The sequence below is a fragment of the Ischnura elegans genome, chromosome 11 (assembly GCF_921293095.1).
Source record: "Ischnura elegans chromosome 11, ioIscEleg1.1, whole genome shotgun sequence".
Classification (NCBI taxonomy): domain Eukaryota; kingdom Metazoa; phylum Arthropoda; class Insecta; order Odonata; family Coenagrionidae; genus Ischnura; species Ischnura elegans.
Window position 1 is genome coordinate 39788104 of NC_060256.1, and position 21192 is coordinate 39809295.

Here is a 21192-nt window from a genome sequence, read left to right on the forward strand (position 1 = left end):
GAATGCATGTCCTGACAATAATCCACGTAGTTCCGAACGTTGCCACTTTACGATGGTAAGGCGCTGGGAGACCGGAAAAGGAAGCGACAAGAGAAAGACGAAAATCTCGTGAAGATGTCTTCGCTCAAAATTTTTTTCACGGATTTGTCCTAGGAAGGAAGAACACGGGCGGAAGAAAAATTATTCGGTAAATACACGTTGAACACAGTAATATCATGTTCCTGATTACCTCAACAGCTTTGCTAACCATCGATTTCCCGTTCACTTAAGATGTCAGCACTAGAGGGCAGCACTGGTTTTAACCATCGTCGTGTGAATGCACGATAGTTCCGACAATCGCTGGAACAATCGTAATGTGAATGAGGCATAATCGTATTGCATATTGTACATATTCGATGTTTGGTTTGAGGATTTGGGTCATTTTTTACTCATCATCATAAGTCAACATTCCTGAGGTTGGCGCAGCTTGGCTTCCGGGTTTTTCTCCGCATCGCTTGGCTCATACGACAGTTTAGCCGGCGATGCAGCAGATGTGTTCAGGTTTGAATTTTCGAATGCAAGTTTTTTCCAGTCTTATATAGGCCTTGGTTTTCGCCAGGTACGTCCTGATTGGTCGTTTTATGGAAGAGTTTCTTCCAGGCGTTGGAGAGCGAACAGCTGTACTCCCTGTTGAAACTTGCATCCGACACTTCAAACCTGAAGACGCGTCCTGTAACGCCGGCGAAACTGTCTTGCGAAGGTGAACCGACGCGGAGGACAACCCGGAAGCCAAGCTACGCCTACAGAACCACTCCGCGGTAGCCTCCTTCAACAAATCCTAAGATAAGTGTGACGCTTCTCTCCATTCCTCTCTCCTATCCGATATCCTTTTCATAGCGACCCATTTCTTCTATTTTACTACATTTGTCAGAGAGTATTGACATAATAATCGAAATCACGTAATGTAGGAAGAGATTCAATCAGTGATACCTCGATAATCTCCAATTTCAATTACCAGTAAAGAAATCGATTACAATTTTTTACCAGCCTTTTCTATTAGCAATTAAAAGGGACACAATCCAGCTCCATTGAAATCTAGGATTGGGTTAAATTTTCTGCCTTTACGATTTCATTTGAAGCGATCGTTTCACAATCTACCGCAAGGCTGAAAAATTGTTATCTATTAAAACCCACTCCGGAATTGCTGCGATATTACGCCCTTTTAATTACACCAACTTCGCTTCGAATTATTCTCCTTACACACCATTGTAAAATATGAATGGGGAAACTACTGTTTCGGAGCCACTATTCCTAAATAAAAACTGGCTAAACTAAAAAAAAAGTATTAAAAAAATCATCGTGCAGGCCACGTAGTGAACATATGGTGACGGAAATATTACATGAAGTGAAAAATTAAATTTTTCCCCACGTTAATGAGGTGAAATTAAAAATGTACTAATAATTTCACAAAAAGACAAGTCTTTCGGATTAAAAATGGAAACTAAAGTCCCAAAGTCGGCAGAGAACGATGCTCGTGGCAAAAAAAATGGAAATTGCGACTCAAGAGTGGGTTCGCGTACGTTAGTAACACCACAGTTGACTGAAAACGCTTTGTGTGATATCCTTAATATTCTTGTGGCAGAAAATTCTCCACTTCTATCACTGAAAGCCTCTTTCAGCATCTTTTTGCGCATTACTAAGAGCAAACATGGCTACATGCAGTGAGGCAAACACAGCGCATTCCATAAAGAGGAAATAATAACTATTTTGATCCTCCATCCAACGAGAAAGTTTCAGAGAACAGCATTGCTCGTAAGTGAGTAACTCGCAGCGCTCTTCATTAGTGCTTCAAACTATAATTACCTTTCGATCATCGAGAATGCCGCAGTGAATTACAATGGAACGCATCACTTTTGTCGTGTGCTTCGTGACGAGAGCGATGATGCACAATTAGGTAGCGTTTCATTACTCGTAAGTGCGTAAATGAGTGGAAAAATGGCACTTTGTAGGATGAAATGAAAGACTCTCACTTTCTGGGAAATGACTTGTCTCGAAAAATTGAAAAACGGAAGGGACAAAAACGGACCGAATTTTTAGTCCGTCGCTTATTAATTTGATTTTGGGGAGGATAAACGTAACTTTTAAAAGCTGAATGGGGATAACACATTATTCATAGCACTATAAGGAGCCAAGGAGTACAAGTGCAATTTTATGATTTTAGAGTGTTTCCTGTCCAAAATTTTCGTGTATAACGGCTAGTAATTAGTTTGTTGGAAAATAGAGAAGAAGCAGAGATAAATTTAAGTTTATTATTTGAGAATAATTGCAATTGAGCCCTTGCATCTTTTCTGAAAAGAAGGAATCTGTCCAAAAAATGAAATCAAAACTATTCAAGACTATAATACAACCGATGGTACGGATCTCGACTGGATCTGCGGATCTGAAACATGAATATCAACAAAGAACCAAAAGAAGAAAATATTAGTCTTTGAAAACAAAATATTAAGAATCATCTATGGTCCCATTAATCAAAATGGTGAGGATCCGGAGAAACAGAGCTTAGTGAACCGTAACCCTTTCTAACCCAGAGTTGAATCTGAGAGAAGTTACATTTCAGATCTCCTCAAAAAACGAAATATTTCTACTCATTCATAATTATTGTGACAGCTACATCTCGCTATTAAACTTTACTGCACAAAAGAACTCGTAGTTTAAATCTTTCCTAATAGAGCTCAAAATGTATACATTTTTGACATTGGTTAAAAGGAAAATTAGGTTAATACCCAGATATATAAGCCCAAATAAAGAGGTGACTGAGATGTGGCGGTCATGCAAAGAGGAAAGGAGGGGACTCAATGCTAACAGTGGTGTCAAATGATCTACCTCGAGGACGACCGACCGATGGGACGACTTCGGCTAAGATGGCTGGACCAAGAGCGGAGGGACATAGAAAAGTTGAGAGAAGAGACGGGAAGTGTATGGAAGAAAGAGAAAGATGGCGCTGTTGTTGGTCAGCCCAAAAACCAGCTGAGGCTTGAGTGGTCGTATAGGTAAGGATTTGCTATTATGACAGGTACCTCGAATGCGAAGGGGTAGCGATTTTTATGATTTTGGGGATAAGAGTTGATAACGATTGTTGGGCTGCTCAATATCTCTGTGGCACAGGAGCACAAGTGAATCACTGAATACTTATAACGGCGATATAAAATAGAAACTTTAGCCACTCCATTATTGTGTGCCCCAGCACCCATTACCTGCACTTATCTTCAAAATCATAAAAGTTGCATTTGTACCTCCCGGCTATCAGGGCCCTCAATTAAGAATTTAAGAGCATATATCTTTTAGACAAAAGCGGAGAATATAATCTTACAATTGCTGTATTTGTCCAAGTCTGACAGAATCCTTAAAATAAGAGAGATATTTTGCCGAACGGACAGGCGTTCAAATTAGCGTAGGAATTCAAATTAGCAGCGAATAATTAAAGGCAATAATAAATGAAGGGTAATTTCTGTGAAACTAGGGCTGGTCTATTAATATTATTTTCTGGGTCTTAATTTTATTTTGTGTGACCCGCCATACCTTAATCTCATCGTGATCAGATACTTAGCGTAGATTTAGACACTAATTTATGTCGTACAACCGTCGTGGATATATATTGTTACATGCCCGAGGCCCTCGTCGGATTCATATTATCAACGCCAAACTGTTATGCTCTGAACTGGAATACTGCTAAAATAAACTACTGCAGGAGATAATTCAGCCTAAAGCCTGTATCTCCAATGCACCCATGCGTAACTTCCGCGTGGATAATCTATCTGGATGGATCCACCGAACAGGTACCGTTAATTATTAGCTTGATTACTCAGTTACCGGAGGCGAAATTAACCTCACGGTGGGTAGACTTCCAAATAATACGGCTGCAGTTATACAGAGCTGTATTACCAGAGAGATATTGCTTGAGTTCATCCAAATTCGAAATTCGTGTGGAGAAGCCTTGAAACAGACAATGAATGTTAAGATGTCAAGATATCATTACTACTGTCTTTGCGTTTACTCATAACGCATAATTGCTCGTATAAGCTAGAGAATGCCAAAGGCTCTCCATGCAATGCAGCATGAAATTACACAGCACCGTCATGGAATTCACGCGACCATTACCAGTGCCCGTAGTAATAAAAAGGTTCTATACCCTGATTTTTGCTAATTTTATTGAAGTACGTATTGTATTTCATCAGGACGAAAAATATTACAGAAACTTGTAAAATCATTATAAACGTAATTGATGCTTTGAGAGGTTAATAAGCAATTAGAATATCCCGACAGTTTGAAAGGTTCAAGGAATCATTAATGCTTGATGAGTATCCATTTTATTGAAGTTCTCTTCTTCGAGGTGACTTAATTAGCCCCACATAAGCAAAATAAATATTTAGCGGAGTCGATCTTTATCTCAAGAAGCCAGGGCACCACGAAGGTTAATTATAAGGGAAATCGGGGGTTCTTAAGGGCAGGGAAATATTTATTGCCTATACAAGGTTATCATAGAAGAATGGCGCGGGTTGGAACATTATTTAAATGAAAACGTAATTACTCACATTTCAAGTTTTTAATTTTTATAATTTTCCGTCTCAAACAGTTTTATACGTAGTTAATAAAAATAAATATTTGCGCCTTTGATCACTCGGCAAGAGAGAAACCCGGCGTCGACATTAGCCTACTCCTAACGAAAGGGGACCACGGATTAGCATACCATCCGATGTACGGGGTCCTACACTTGAAGTGCCTCCCAAAAGGAACTCAAACAGGGATCGGGCAGCCTCTGTAAAATCTCTGCCAGCCTATCCCCTATTTCTTCCTATGATTTACTGAAACCGCATCAATCTTTTATGATAAACCTGCGTTATTATAAAAATTTTCTACCAGTTAAGGTGCATCCTTTCCGCCACGGAATGAATAAAAAATTTCACTCAGGAACAATTTAAACAGATTTTCTGTTGATAAATTTTTTTATGTTAGTTATGCTAAAATAGGTATTCTGATTTCAAAACTATAGTTAGTTTTCTTCTACCGAGTCAACTTTTTTTTTACTACACCTTGTGTGATTGTGACCACTCTCTGCAAGATTGATTGCGTCGACAGCAGGAGGCGTTATTGGTGATATTGGGAGGAGGTGACCGTCAGCTGAGGTCATTAGAGCCATGAGGGAAGGGTATGAAAGGAAGGGTAGAGGGAAACCGGGCGTCGGCATTAGCCTGCTCATAACGAAAGGCACCAAGGGGATCACGGGTTAACGTCCCATCCGACGGACGGAGTGTTGCGCTTGAAATGACTTCCACCCATGAAATGTCCAACTTCCACCCATGTTGCGCTTGAAATGACTCAAGCAGGGATCGGTTAGTCTATGAAAATTCTCCGCCACCGACAGGATTTGAACCCGACCCCTCGGGGTGGGAATCCAACACTCTAGCCACCACACCCACCCGATCTCCAGGAGGCATTATTGTTCTAAAATTGGCTGACATAAGCCTTATCAGACTGACTCCGTAGGGGAAGAGCGACATGTGCCTAGCAGTCTAGATATGCAGGAGTTACTATATGAGACATACTCTTTGGGGGGGGGGGGGGGGGGGGAGGGGGGGGAGCTTTAGTGTTGTACGGGTTGCATACTAGTTTTTTTTTTGTAGTCAATTCACGTTCATCGGTAAACCATACCTTTCAATATGTTACCAACAAATTTTCTATCAAGATAACATAAAGAGTAAGATTTCCCTTTACATTCTTTGTTTTGCAATGTTTTATGACGCATGAGACAAAAAGATATCTGGTAACTGAAAAGTTGAAGTGATAGAGAAAAACTGAGGTAATTTTCTCTTTCAGGGGCCGAAATTTAATGAAAAACAAGTCACAGATCTAAGAAAACAAAATTTCTGTTCCATAGTGTTACTAAATCATGCATACAGAACCACCCTTGGGCTCGAATAAATCGTAACACAATTAAAATTGCTAGCATCAACTGTTTGAGACTGGAAAAGAGGTAGGAGAGATCCGAAGGAAAATTGAACCGTCAAATTTTGATAAAATTATATTTCGACGACATTCATACATACTTGTTGCTTTAAGTGGCAACAGAATGGATAATTCATTAAATCACACTTTGAATGATGTGCGGTGAAAGAGTACTAAAAGTATGCTGAGGCATAACAATCGTCATGGCAAATACAAACAGAAGTTGAGGAATACAATAAATAGAAAAGAGCGTAATCCAAGAATGTTTAAATGATTAAGAACTTGATTCACTCAAACGATATTGAACCACTGGCCTCTGCTTAAATCTTAGCCACCATTACAATTCTAAATTCCACGAATGTAAGAGGGTACGTTATCTAAGAAGATGTTAAAAAAAGCATGCAAACCTTTCATAGGTTTACGCTGTACACAAATTGCCGACGGCTACACCACCAGGCCAATGACTTACCGCTAAAATCCGAAAAAATGATGGAACTATTCAATTATGACATTTGTATGAAATATACTTATACAAAAACGAAGGTAATCAAGAGCTCTCGTTTTAGTAAACATTGTAATTTGACATTGAGTCAATGAGTTTAGTGAATTCGGGACCTGTTGCTAGTGATTAGCTTGATTTTCAACCTTTTCCATGGTACCTATTATATCGGACAATGTGCGACTAATGATGCAGAAATTCTGACAAAAGGCCTCATGTCGTGCAGGTCGTTAAGGGCGACCGACTGGAAAAGCCGGAAGTTAAGGCGAAGAAACTTACAGAAAAGGTCTAAAAAGGCAGAGATAGGCTCCAATCAAGGTGATTAGAGAAGGATAGGCCAATTTTTGACTGCTTCAATAGTGAAAAAAATCGTTTGGAGCGAGCCTTCACAAGAAATGGGTAATTTGCCATCATTCCAAATATAAATTCTTTTATGAACAGCGTTGGGGTACATACAATCAACTAAACAACTGAATTAGAATAGCTTTCACAACTCTGCTCAGGGAATAAACCGCAGTTGAGCCAAATTTCTGTGATGAAAATAAATATTTTCCACGCTAAGATTCTTCCTTCGAAAGCCGGAGTGGTTACAAACAGGGGGAATGAGTTTTATTCGGAAATATATCCAGTTAAAAAAATTGTTTTGAAGAAATATAATATTTCGTGACGCATAGGATGATGATTAATTCCTAAAAGATAAATTGTAAATATTCCATAGTAATGGAATTTGATTCAGGTAAGGTCATTGTGGTGTGGTAAGAGCCAAAAGATATTCTAAGGGTGCCTGGAGGAGGATGCAAGGGGGTGAACTTGTATCTTTCTGGCTCGTGAAAAGTTTGATTGAAGCTCGTGAAAAATTACCATAAAATTTTATCATACAGCTTATAAGCATACGCTTATCGAAAGCGGGAAACTCAGAACTGCACCGGAAAAAGCAAAAAATAGGTCAAATCAAACAGTAGTGAAGGATATAAACCCAAATTTACCGTGAACAAAGAATATCTGAGGAAATAGTAAAATAAATATCACTCAATCATTTATTCCACGCATAAAATCCGGCAGCCATAATAATTTCAATGTAAAAATTTCCCAATCATAAATTCTCCGGTAATTTGATTGAACCGACGACTTTAGTAATTTGAATAGGAACGCTGTATTTAAAATTAATATCGTTTGCAATAAAACGATAGCTTGAGCCTTGGTGAAAAATTTCTCGGGTTGCCCACCGGGTGTGGTATTGGGTTAATTCTCCCAACGTTTCAGCGGCTGAGTCTGCCATCGTCTTCAGGAGTATAGTCTTTACGGTACTTTTTATGGCACTAATTTATTTATTTATTCATATCCTTGGTTGCCTTTATTGTTGTGTACGGATGTAGCGATTAATTATGACATTCCAGACACTGCTTAGTTGGAAGCCTTTATATCTAATTATGCTCTTCTCCTCCAGGCTAATTTCAATCGCCTCCTTTACAATTCGATCCCAATAGTCACTAGTGCGGCACAAAACCTTCGTACTTTTGAAGCCCATCCTATGACCGAGGTCCAAGCAATGCTCCGCTACCCGCTGGGAAACCCAAGAAATTTTTCATCAATCCATTCGCCGGGAAAACCTAAAATTTAACCTTAGGATTGTTGACCAGTGATGATGATGAGATGAGGAATGGTATATGAAGTTGTACCCATTATACGCTCTTCTCTCATCCTACGTTTAACTCATTCCCCCCTCACCCTAAACAAGCTAATCTTCTGGTGGAAGTACTGAGTAATTTGTTTAAATTAATAATGTGGTTGAAGTGTGTGGTAATCAGAGGTGTCATGGTGCCGGAACTCGTAAAGTCTTCATATTTTTGAAGTCTATCCTATGATCGAGGTCCACGCAATGCTTCGCTACCGCCGACTTCAATGGATAAAGCAGGTGTATGCATCTTTCACGCTCCGTCAGACGTTTTTCGATTGTGCGGCCAGTTTCTCCAACGTGAACGTGACCACACTCATATGGGACGCTGAACACTCCCGAGGTTTTGAAGCCCTATTCATCTTTCCGCAGGCTTTAAACTTGGTGGCAGGTATGTGAATTGTTTCTATATTTTGTCTTCGGAAAATCCCAAAAGGGCCGTCTTACCCATACCTAACATTAGCCCTGCGGAAAGGCGAGCCCTGACATGAAAAACTCCCTCATCGTCATAAGGGGTAAGACTGACTCTTTTAAGTCTTAGCTCTGATGACTGTGAGGAACTTTCAAATCGAAAAGTTGGCCTTAAACAACCTTACCCGGTGCCAAAACCGAGAAGATTTCATCATTAATATTTTTGCTTGAATCTATTATTATCGGATTAAGGCAGCTCTGAAAGGAACCTGATTGTAATCCATTGACGAGATCCAATTAGTCGTGACCATTAGTAGTCAATTAGAAGACCTCGCGAGAGGTCCCCGAAGATTCCATTTAGGGCACATACCGGCCATGAAAAAGTGTCAAGAGGCGTAAGGATAGTACTTTTAAGACTTTAAAATGTTGGTGCAAATCTGTTCAATGAATTAATTTTCAAAAGAATAATTGCATTACTTAAGAAACGCACTCAGTATTCTCTTTCTATGAACACTGAGAATTCACAGGCCGCATCAACTAATGTTTCCCATTGCATTTTGTGTGCAAGTGTGGACCCCCCTCATAGTGTTAGACGAACGTTCATTAGTGCGCATCATTGCTGGCATAGTCAGGATAATACCCACCCACACTGCACATTACATACTTTATACCTGGGAAGAAACGGGTGCCATATATAATCAAGTCACCATAGCAACCGCCCAAGACAACAGAACGTTCGACAGGTGGCAATGAATAGCCCTGACAATTTTTAAAACGTTGCCCATGGGATTTAATAACTTCGATGATCTGGTGGAAAGCTATACACAAAATGCTTTAGTGGACATTTACAAGCAAATCTTCGATCACATCGAAATGTTCCTCTGCATATATATGTTTCATATGCTAGGGAGCTTATTATTTCTCAATGCGAATGATCCAACAAGGTAACATTTTTGTGCAATACGTACAAAAGCACTCTGAAAGCAACTGAAGAACGAGTCGGTAACCCCAAAGCGGAGTATTAACTCCAAAGGGGTAGTACCTATGTTCCTGTAGCCATGTTATTCTTAAAATTTATATTTGTGTGGAACAATAAACATTATTATTACATTGTCTGTCGGAGTTGTGTTCACTAAAAAATCTTAAACCAGACGTGGATTTTAGTCTAAAATCTGTGTAAATCATGGTACGAGTAGAAAACAGTACATTGAGAGATAAGAGCTATTCTATTCTCAAAACACGTGTAGTACATGGATCCATAAATACTGCTGGAGTAAAAAATCTTGGAAGATCTTTTAAAAAGGTACTTCAGCGTAGGTAGAGTCTTGAAAGGTTTTTGCAGGGAATCTAGGTCACGAAACGAGAATGTACGAAAAGAGCGTTATAGAAATGTTGTTACCACGAAACCAGGTCGTCTATGGTGGCGCGACATTTGTGGCACTAACGTACACAGGATAATGGCGACACAAAAGAATAATGTCGCTATCACATTGAAAGGCGGCCTTCTATCGGAGCCGTAGATGAATTATTCATGTCACCATCGTTAAAGGATATCCAGAGGGTCTGTATGACACGCTTTCAATTACGTCGATACGCTGCGAACTAGAAAATTGGGAAAAAGGAAAATCTGATAAAGGCAGCCATTTCTCGCAGTCTCTGAAAAATATTTGGTGCCGGCGAGTAGTCTCGAATAGACGAGGGTGGTAACACAGCGAATACAGTTTTTTCAACGTGCAAATGCAAAGTAAAAAAATTGACGCCACAACATTGAGGTGCATATCAAATGAAAAAAAGTTTTACTCAAAAAAATGATCAATAGAAGTTATGACGAAATGCAAAAAAACTACCCAATGGATAATAATCCCGTGAAAATGAGGCGTATTCTCTGAAAAGATAACTGAGGACCCAAGAAGCCAAGGGGTAAAAGTGCAATATTTATAATTTTGGAAATAAGTGCAAATAATGGTTGGTGGAGTATACAAATTTGCTATAAGAAAGGGATACAATTCCATCACTGAATCCCTATATGCATACTTCATCAGTGATTCACTTATATGCCTTTCTTACAACAATATTGTGTACCCCACCGACCGTTACCTGGAGTTATCTCCAAAATTATAAAAATGCATTTATAGCCGTTGGCTTCTGGTCTCATCAAATATATCTCTTTCCATGAATTACGCAATGACTTTAGGTATCATCATTGACTGTTCAATACTTACCAGTATTTCAATTTTACATTAAAATATTCCATTGAATTTCCTCAAACAGCTTAAAATCATACGCTTATTGAAAGCGGGGAACTAAGAACTGTACCGGAAAAATGCAAAAATAGGTGAAATTAAACAACATTTAAGTTCCCAAATTTATCGGGAACAAAGAATAAATAGTAAAATCAATACCACTCAAACTTTTATTCCACGGATAAAATCCAGCTGCCACAATAATTTCAGTGTAAAAATTTCCCAATTATAAATTCTCCGGTAGGAAATAATTCTAACCATGGAAATAAAGCATTCCGTAAGTCAGGCGATGATTTCAGTGTTATTAAAATTCTATAGTCTCTGTAACGGGACCAGTATAGAAAATTTGGATATGTTACCAGCATTGATACTCATTGCAAGGAAAAAAAGAATTAGACGACGCGAATGTAAGTGAAAAAATGTTTCATTCAGATTTATCCCCAGGAATATACATTTTATACCAGGAATTAGTTCAAGCGCAATAGTTATTTTTATATCACGTTAATTATGTATTTATGGATTTGGATACACTTTAATCTGGTTTAAACCCATTTATTGGTCAGAAAAAACAGATATAATTCTTAAAAATCACATGACTGAGACTTCTTCCGTAACTATAGTAAATTTGGCAGATATAAATTACGCGTACTTTCCAAACAAATCCGTATTTTTTTACTGAAACTTGACCACTGCCAAACGATGGCGTAATAACAGAGGCCTCAGGCGCAAAAAGCGTGAAGCGGAAGAATAGCTCGCTAAAAACACCCTCATCATGCAAGGATACTTACACGCCTGACAGCTCGATATCGGAGAACGATAATGTTCGCCATCACAGAGACAAGAGGTGCCATTGAAGAACATAATGGATGGATCTCCGGCAAACGTGGAGATGACACGTCGGCTAACACGATGATGACACCTCGTCGGTCAAATCAAAAACCGCACGCGGACAAAAAAAAAAGATGACACGGGTGTCCTATAAATATGCGATGAGTAAAAGTTTCGCAACTGAGCAACAGATACCGCAGCAATAATGAGCATTTCCCACTTAAAACAAAATAGCAGAGAAAAAATAAAGAAGGGTCACTGAACAAGAAAATGCAATATTTTTTCATGGTACAAGACTAAAAATTGGTGATTTAACTCTCCATTATTTATAAAATTGGAATATCAATAAAAAACTTCACTCTCTTATGAAAAAACTTAATTGGTCACATTTTGAGAAATTTTGATAAGTGCTAAGAAGAGTGGAGAAAGGAGAAGTCTTCTAAAATGCATAAGAAGAAGAATTGAAAGTTTATTTGGCCACAATATGAGGCATGACGGTCTGATAAAAACAATCGTATAGGGTCAGGTGGAAAGGATGAAGGACAAGGTACGGTCCCGGATGTAAAAGAGAAGAAATAAGTTACTATGCAAAGCCTAGCGGATGAGAGAGATGAATGAAAAGCTTTTTCAAACCGATCTTAGGATTGTTCGCTGGTGTGATGAAAATGAGGTAAATATTTTAAATTAATTATGCAATAAATTAATTAAAATAATGTTTTGGCGCATTCTACGTTTCCTTTTCTATTTTATTAAAATATTTTCAAAATCTATCACGATGCTAAGCTCCGGGGTAATTCAATTGTACGAATGAAACGAAAAATATTAGTAGTGCTCACTGGTGTGTTATATTTTTGAGGATGATAAAAATATGTCGATGAAATATTTTTGAAATCGTAAACGTAGTGTTATTGCAATTATAATTTGAATTTAAACTTATTTATTCACAAATACCAAATACATTTGCGCGAATATCATATGGCACCATACATTCTGCGTCCAGCACCGTAAAAATATTTTCTTTAATGAAAATATCAGAACTGAAAAATATTGAAGATTACAATGACATTTTTATAATCAATTATTTCTTAAATTTTTATTTAAAGAAATTATCGATAAAAATTAAAGTTGTACAAGCCAGAAATGCTCTGAAAATTGATCTGTTTACGTACTAGATCAAAAGATAAAATTTTCATTAAATAATGGTCGATACAATTTCTTAGAAAGAATCCTTCGTCCATCAGCATGAAATTGCTTTTCGTTACAATTATCGCCCTGCACCCTGCACAGAAGCTACCAATATACTGATGACCTTGCAAAAGTGCTGAGGAATTAAAGGATTCCGTCAGCTATAAACGGAGTCAAGAAGCAAACAAGATATGTAACATGATGATTTAGCTCAACGTTCTACAGGCTTAAAAGTTCAAACTAGCGCAATTTTTAATCAATGACTCAAAAACTAACATTTTCATAAAAAGAAGCATGAAAATGTAAAAAAACTATTTGTCTATTTTACGCAATGGATCATTTTAATTAAATAATGCATGAAAATATGATAAACAGTGAAATTTTTCGTATGAATCCTTTGTCCCTCGCCATGGAATTGCTTTACGTCACAATTTTCGCAATGCACCCGACAGAGAGGGTACCAACATACCGATGACGGCGAAAAGTGCTTAGGAATGCGAGGGTTCAATCAGCTTTAAACGCAGTCAAGAAGCAAAATAAAATAAAGTACGATGCTTAAGCATATATTTCTACAGACCTAAACGCCCTTATATATCTAAATTACATATATTTTTTACGTAATAACTCAAAATTTACCATTTTACATGAAATAAAGCATGAGAATGTAAAAAAACAGTGAAAATTTTCGTATGAAACATCCGTCAGAATTGCCTTTCATCAAAATTCTCGCCCTGTACCCGACATAGAAGAAACCAATATATCGATGACAACGCAAATGTGCTGAGGGATGGCAGAATTCCATCAGCTTTAAACGCAGTCAAGAAGCAAAAAAAATTATAGCACGTATTTTACTGGTATTTTTTTTCTCGCGACGACCACCGCAAAGCAATGTTTTTTCAAAAGCTTCATCTATCTTCTGGGAGCAGCCGACGCTTCAGCAGATTTCACGCCTGAAGGGTATTCAATAGGCTTCCAAGCATGAGCAGGATCTCCTCTCAAGCGAGGGACAGAATTCCAAGGGTGCGAGAGTGTCCTACCCTTAGGGAAATACTATAGGTCCCCGGCTCCTGACCTAAGGTTTACCAACTTCACCAGACATCCCGTGATAAGGAGAATAATGACGTAGAAGTGACGAGCATATTTCCACACCTTAATTTGGGCAAAGTGTTAAGGTTATCTTAAATTGCGTCGACTGGAAATGGTAATAATTTAATAGAACTCCAGGAAGCATTGGCGTTATCCAATTGAAATGCATCATTGTTAGGTGTTCACGGTGTTCCTTTGGCAACAATACAGGTGCAAGATGATGCAATACCACAGTTATAAAAAATGCAAAACAATTAACTATCCTAATTATAAATATTTTTTGAAATAATAAATGGTACATCATCAATCAAATTTAACGTTATTCTTTCATTTTTAAATTTTATTTTCTCGACCCGAAAAATAAGGTTAAATTTAAGTTTTTTTATTTTAAGAGTTAATATTAATTATTTTATTTTTTATTTGTTTGTATTAGTATATTTGTAGTAAATGATAACAGTTTTTAAACATATTTCCGCAATTACACCTACTTGTAGGTGGATTGATACAAGAGAATTACCCTCGAATACTTCACAGTGATATCAATCATGAATATTTTCCTTTGAGTTTAAATGAACAAAATCAAAAGATCAGTGAGTCAGTGAATCAACAGAAAGGTTATTTTGCATTGCTCAGACTACGGCAAGGACTTGTGTATTTCACGTATTCGCGCTTTTGGGCAGGGAAGCCAGTAGCTTTCGTTAAGTGACCAGGCTTTTCGTGGGTACATGTTTCCGGGGTCGCAAAGCTTCATCCAGGAGTTGAACCCGAAACCAATTCGATCAGTAGATCAAAGCTATATTAACTGGGCCACCACGGTCTCCGAGTGAACTGAACAGGAAGCATTTTCATACTCCTATTTTACGCATTAAACATTAAAAAAAACAGGGATTACATAGGGAAAAGCCTTAGTTAAACATCATGACTAAAACTACGGAACGATACTGTAATGCCTTTATGAAATGCGCTTAAATACTAAATAAAGAAGTTATACACGCATTATTATAACCCATAGTAGCATATCTTGTCAGATTTTCAAACTATATTTAGAAGGTCATCGGTAGAAAGTTCTAGTAAGCAAGCTAGTACAAGCCAGTAAGTCGTATATTGAAACACTGCAATTACTGAAGTATTTAAAAGTCTCCTAAGGAGTCCTTTGCATTTATAACCTTAATTATGCATATATTTTTACAAAATAACATTATACTCCTACAGCCACATTAATCCTCCGGATTCAGAAAATCGAATGTAATCTGAAAGAATAACGTTAAATTTGATTTTCGGAAAAGCATAAATATAGTTAGCATGTAAATTTTTATTATTTTGGACGGGGTAATTGAATATGCTTGACCTCACACAATATTATGTATACATTTGCGGAATAGCAGAATTTAATATACCTATTGTTTCAGAGTGCTTAGTACGAGTAGTTAGCTTAATTCCACAATCGTCTCGGGGTCCTTATTGTTAATTTCGTCCTAGCAGGATGCTTGCTAGGGATCACGAACACCTGACGTAATACTTTCACTTTCTAATCAAACCATACGTCGCTCGACCGGTAGTTTACCCAGCAGTAAGCCGATAGAGGCGTGTGATTTCACCCATTGCGTTTAGTACTGGCCACTTCCTTCCTCGGCGCTTGAGGTTTCCTGCAAAGTTTTGGGCATTGCCTAATCGGCTTTTCGTTTTAGGGTGTGCAAAGAGGCTTTACCGGGATTTAAACCCGGTACTCTTGGTTTCACTGACAAGCCTTTCACCATGGCAATCTATTATTCCCATTAAACACGGCAACGTCGCAGGAATACGGCTGAATGAGAAACAAGGAGAACACTTAACATTCATAAGGGAGGAAATCGTTGCCTGATTTGGGGCAGAGAATACGAGGATTTCACAAACAGTTGATTAGATTCCAGTTCAATTTATTCAATTTACACATTTATACATACTTCTTTTCTTTATGCATTAACTTTGAAATATGTCATACTGCATTGAGCTTGTATTTTATGCTAAATTTCAAGTGTCAATAAATGTCATTGTTATTGCTTATATATTTACTTTGTAATGTGTAATACTGTAACAGTAAGTTAATATATTTAACAAAATTCACTAATTCTTGATTTACTTTGTGGTATTCCATTACAAGTTTTCGTGGATATCAGACAATTACTTATACCACTTATTTTATCAGAGCGTGACCCGGGTTTCAATGTATTATCATCATCTTCAGGCGCAAATTATGATTTGTTTATCTTATTATTATTACCTAGTGACTTGATGAATTTTAAAACGGACGCCAGAATAGGGGAAACACTTGCTAAACACTTAATATGCAACTGCCATAGGAGCGATTTTAAAATGAATATTTTAAAATTTTGCAATGACCGCCGTGAACTGGACTCTAGGGAGCAGTTAGAAATTTTAAAAATTATTGAAAGTCAGGACAGTACTCTTATAACTGAATATCTCTACCCATCCTTTTCCCCCATTCTGGCGTCCATTTTAAAATTCACCAAGTACCTAGTTAACAATAATAAGATAAACAAATCATAATTTACGCCTGAAGATGATGATAATTCATTGAAACCCGGGTCGCGCTCTGATAAAATAAGTGGTATAAGTAATTGTCTGATATCCAGGAAAACTAATATATTTAAACTTTTCTCGGATTTCCGCGCGGGGAAAATATTCTAAGAGCGCCGACGTTTCGGGTTCCGACTCGTCATCCATTCTCAAAGCTAATAGTAGAAGTGCATTCTCAGTAGCCTTGAGAATGGGTGACGAGTCGGAACTCGAAACGTCGGCGCTCCTAGAATATCTTACCCACCAGTGCTGTAGTTGGGCCGGTACGGCGTACCCCCTAAAATCCAAACTCGTTACAAGCGTACCGGTTAAAATACCTCCGCGGCCGGATGTGTAATGCATGTTCAGCTGTTGGAATTATTGGTGAGTACCTCCTAAATTTTTTCCAACTACAGCACTATTACCCGCGCGAAAACCCGAATTTTTTTTAAGTGAAAACTTCTTTAGCGGCGTTAAGCACTTTTGCGGGATGGGGAAAAAGCATAGAATTCGCGTGAGATTGACCGACCCGACACCGCGATCGCTACAGCGAGATCTACATTTCGGTCTTAAAATTCGTCTCTTGGAATCTCATCCTCGGTAGTGTAGTGGTCAGTATCCCCGCCTATCACGCGGGAGACCGGGGTTCGATTCCCCGCCGGGGAGGATTTTTGTCTCAATCTCATACAATATTAAAAATTTTACAATGAATATGTCAACTACGCAGGCTGACTAGGTGTAGTAAATATACTTTGTTTATATATAGTTAATATATACACTGTTAAAGTCTTTTTGTTTTAAAAATATAAACATTGAAAATAAAAATCTATAATGTATATTGTATAAGTTCATTAAATATAAAGAGCTCGTGCAGAAGAGTGTACACGCTATAAAAATACAGGTCAGTACAATTTAAGGCAGTTTCTTTTATGAGCATAGTGAACAATTATAGGTTTAAAGCATATTAAATAAAAGAAATAAAAACATATTATATTTTAATATATAAATGATGTTACTTTCTATCCATACACATCGTATTTTTACTATATATTTTTTAATAAACAGTTTGCTGAAAAAAATAATTTCAATTTTTGTTGAAAAATGAGTATTACTGGAAAAATTAGTTCTTTAATAATATTAAATCTATATAAAAAATAAATGGATAATAATTATTTCAGTTTACCCTTCTGTCGGCCAGTCCCACGACTGCCCCGTTTTTTTAAATATTCTATTCGCCGGGATAGCGTAAAATCATGCATTATAAACTAAAAATTTATCATTAAAAAAAGTAAGCGAGGCAGGCGAGATGTAATAGAACGACTATCTGATTTATTGAAAAAAGGGAGATCGCACTTTTTCCACAAATTTATTGATTAATATCCGACGGGTTTCGACCATTAGGCCATTTTCAGGTACAATGTGAAATTGCTGAAATCAGGAGCTGTATTTATAGTTTTGATCAAGGGCGTATCCAGGATTTTTTATGAGGGGGGGGGGGAACGAGGGTCTGACAGACAAACTTTCTTCTCATATTTGAGATTGAAAACAGCATACGAAAATTACTGTACGAAATATTCTCTTTATTTTAATATGGAAGTATATTTTTTTGAAATGAAACTCGATTGAGGCTCCGTAATACAAAAAAAAAGTTTGGCATTTCCATCAAGTTACTCTAGGAGAAAATTATTTTCTCAAATCGACTGTTTGAACATGGGGCAATTGTGTGAAATTTTTCATGGTGGAAACAAAATGCATTGCGAATTTCAGTTTGAAAATTTTAAATAAAATACCCGGGTTTCAATAATTAGTGTCAACTTTAAATGAAGTAGTAGTATCTCCTGATGATATTACTATGCATTGAAATCGGATCAGGCTATAATTAAAATTTAGAAGGCTAAATTCGCAAGTTTTGATTATTTCAAACGACGTATCTTGTTCAAAAAGTTATTTTTAATCTATGAGTTTTCCAATGAAGCTCCAATCCCAGAAAAAGATTGACACATCCGTTCAAACGTTTCCAAAGAGCAGAATACTTTAACTTGCCAAAACTAAACTTCTTAAATTATCTAAAAGCAGTTATTGCAAATTTGTGGCGAAGAAACCGTTTCGCTTTTGCTCCTGTTCGAACGGGACCTGTGAAGCTGCTTATAGAGACATTTTTTTAGCAAACATACCATTTTAAGCTATGATTTTGGCTTCATCATCCTGTAAATGAATACAGTTTCAGTCTCTAAGTTTCACAAGTGAATATGCACTGCATGTCATAAATTATAAATATAATTTCTAAATTAATATACACGCATCATCACGTGGCACTTGAAAACATTACTTTTTATAATACTCGCTGTGGAGTGATGCTCATGTGTATTTCAGGTTAGCTACACTATAAGTCCTCACAATTTTCACAAGTGTCGTCGCTGAAAAACGATTTCAATTGCATTAATCCGGAAGGCATGGCTGGATTGAATGGTTTATCTGAATAAGGGCGGCATTTTTTTTAAACCTAAAACACTCATAAAGATAATAAAGTGCCAAAAAACGTTACTTGAAAACATTACTGTTTCAAATACTCAATAATATGCGTATTTTGAGGTTAGCTAAAACTTGCGTCCTAAATGTTTTCATCCTTCATGAAAACGTGACCTGAGAAGCAAGGGTCACGTATAAGAATCGGATCCAGCTCATGGCAGAGACGGAAAAAAAACAGACGACTCTCGGGCTGCGCCTTCGTACATATTTGCCTTTTTAAAAAACCCCACCATTCCACTGCCTTGACCGGAGACGTCCCTCTTTTTTGAATCGTCCCCTGAAAGCCTTTTCTTTCTCCTTCTTTTGTTCATTGAGCCGATTGAAAATTGAAGAAAAAAAAGAGAAACGCCGCCCGTGCACTTTCCGTCTCGCCAACAGCGAGATAACGCACGTAAACACATTCGAAAAGAAGTGGCGTGTGATGTCGGACGGACCGGGATAGAACTCTAAGCGCGGACGGCGGAAAGAATAAAAGAAACGACAGAGGAGATATTTTTTCTCTCGAGCAGCAGCTGAGGTGGATGAGAAAGACAATACCAGCTCGCTAAAACAGCAGCGATCTCCGGACAAGACCCGGAAATAAAATATTATCGGTTTGAACGTAAGTAGGTTAGCACTGGCGTGGGAGGAGCGTACAATGGAGGCTGGCTGCAAATTCTTTCCAGACTACATGTTCCCACACCGCGGCAGCGTATGTACATATGCCCAGAATGCTAGGTGGATACATATTTTTCCCCAAGCCCGAGTTCCAACTGAAACCGACCGAGTGTTGCTGCGAACAGGAAAGAGGTTTTGACGGGCTCCCCGTTTCAAAGTATGCGCGTGCGGCCCGTAAAAGAAACAGTGTTTGAACAAGCACGGAAAGAAAGCGTAGGGATATATTTATAAATAGCGCATCGTATGTGGAAGCGGGGAAGAAAATTATTTATTTAATACCAAATCAGCACTAAAGCTTTTGCATTGGGTTTTATAAACAAAATAAATTATATAATATGGTATTTCCTGGAGTATAGGTCATTTATACAAAAGTTAGCAGCCAACAAAACAAAAAATTGTTGTAATAAAAAAACAGATATCGATAACCTCAGCAAAATTTATTTTTATTTAATACATCAAAATTAATGGTAACCTAGGTTGTGGCAATACCTTAGAAACAAAACATCAATAAATATGTTCAAAGTTTAGAGGTATGTCAAAATTTTTTGTATATTCCATTCTGTTCTTATATATATGTTTATAAATACATATTTCTTTAAATTATATTGTATTAAAAAAACAATTGTTCCTTTTTTATCTATAAATATTGTGTATCGTCTTATTCTCTGTATTTAATATTGTTTCACACATATTCTAACATAGCCCTGAAGATGATATAAGAAAATAAATCGAAACGTTGGCTGCTAACTTTTGTATAAATGACCTATACTCCAGGAAATACCATATTATATATTAAATAAGGTCAAGAAAAGGAAAAAAAAATTTAAAATAAATTATGTGAACATAATAAAAACAAGTATAAAAATAATCTCATAAATAACAATCATTTTCAACATGTAAAATATGTACAAAAGGTGGGTAACAAAAAGAAAGTCTTTTCAATTGGCTATTGAAATTGGTGCGGGAGGCAAAGAGGTCAAGGGAAGACCAAGTATTTGAGATGGAATTGAAAATAGAAGGTAAACGGTAAAATAGGGATCTATGGGATATTGACAGACGGAAATTGGGCTGGTGTAGAGCTCTAGTATTGCGGGTTTTGCGAGCTGGAATATGGAGTGAAAAGAATGCTATTTATGCTCGATGGTTTTTAATATGTTCGACCTACCCGCGTAAAATGCTCAGCCTGGGCGGAAATTAGAACAGAAAATGCATCATAAAAAACAACCTGGCAACGAGCACTTTCAAAGTAAAATAAAATATGTGAAACTAGAACATGAAGAAAGATGCCTTTATTTTGCTACTGGTTTTTAAGAGGCAAAAATGAACGAGAAGAACTTACAGTGGTATCCCGAACATTTGAACTTTCTACAGCAGTCAAATACAGTATGATCGTACAGATGATGCGTATATATCGAAAGGTGAATGAGAAAATGCTGCAAAAAATTAATCGTAATGAATTTCCGGCCGGATTGATTGGGTTTATGAAATAGCATTTGATGCGGTCTGAAAATGTCCTATTATAATTGTCTGATGCAAACTCA

The 21192-nt window shown here is 37.3% G+C and overlaps 1 protein-coding gene and 1 non-coding gene across 2 annotated transcripts in view; one reads left to right on the top strand and one right to left on the bottom strand.

Moving 5' to 3' along the window:
- LOC124167786 overlaps window positions 1–21192 on the bottom strand; it is a 533972-nt gene that overhangs the window by 78094 nt on the left and 434686 nt on the right. The window lies entirely within an intron of this gene.
- On the top strand, window positions 17060–17131 carry Trnad-auc. The gene has a single exon. It is a non-coding gene; the product is annotated as a tRNA-Asp (tRNA).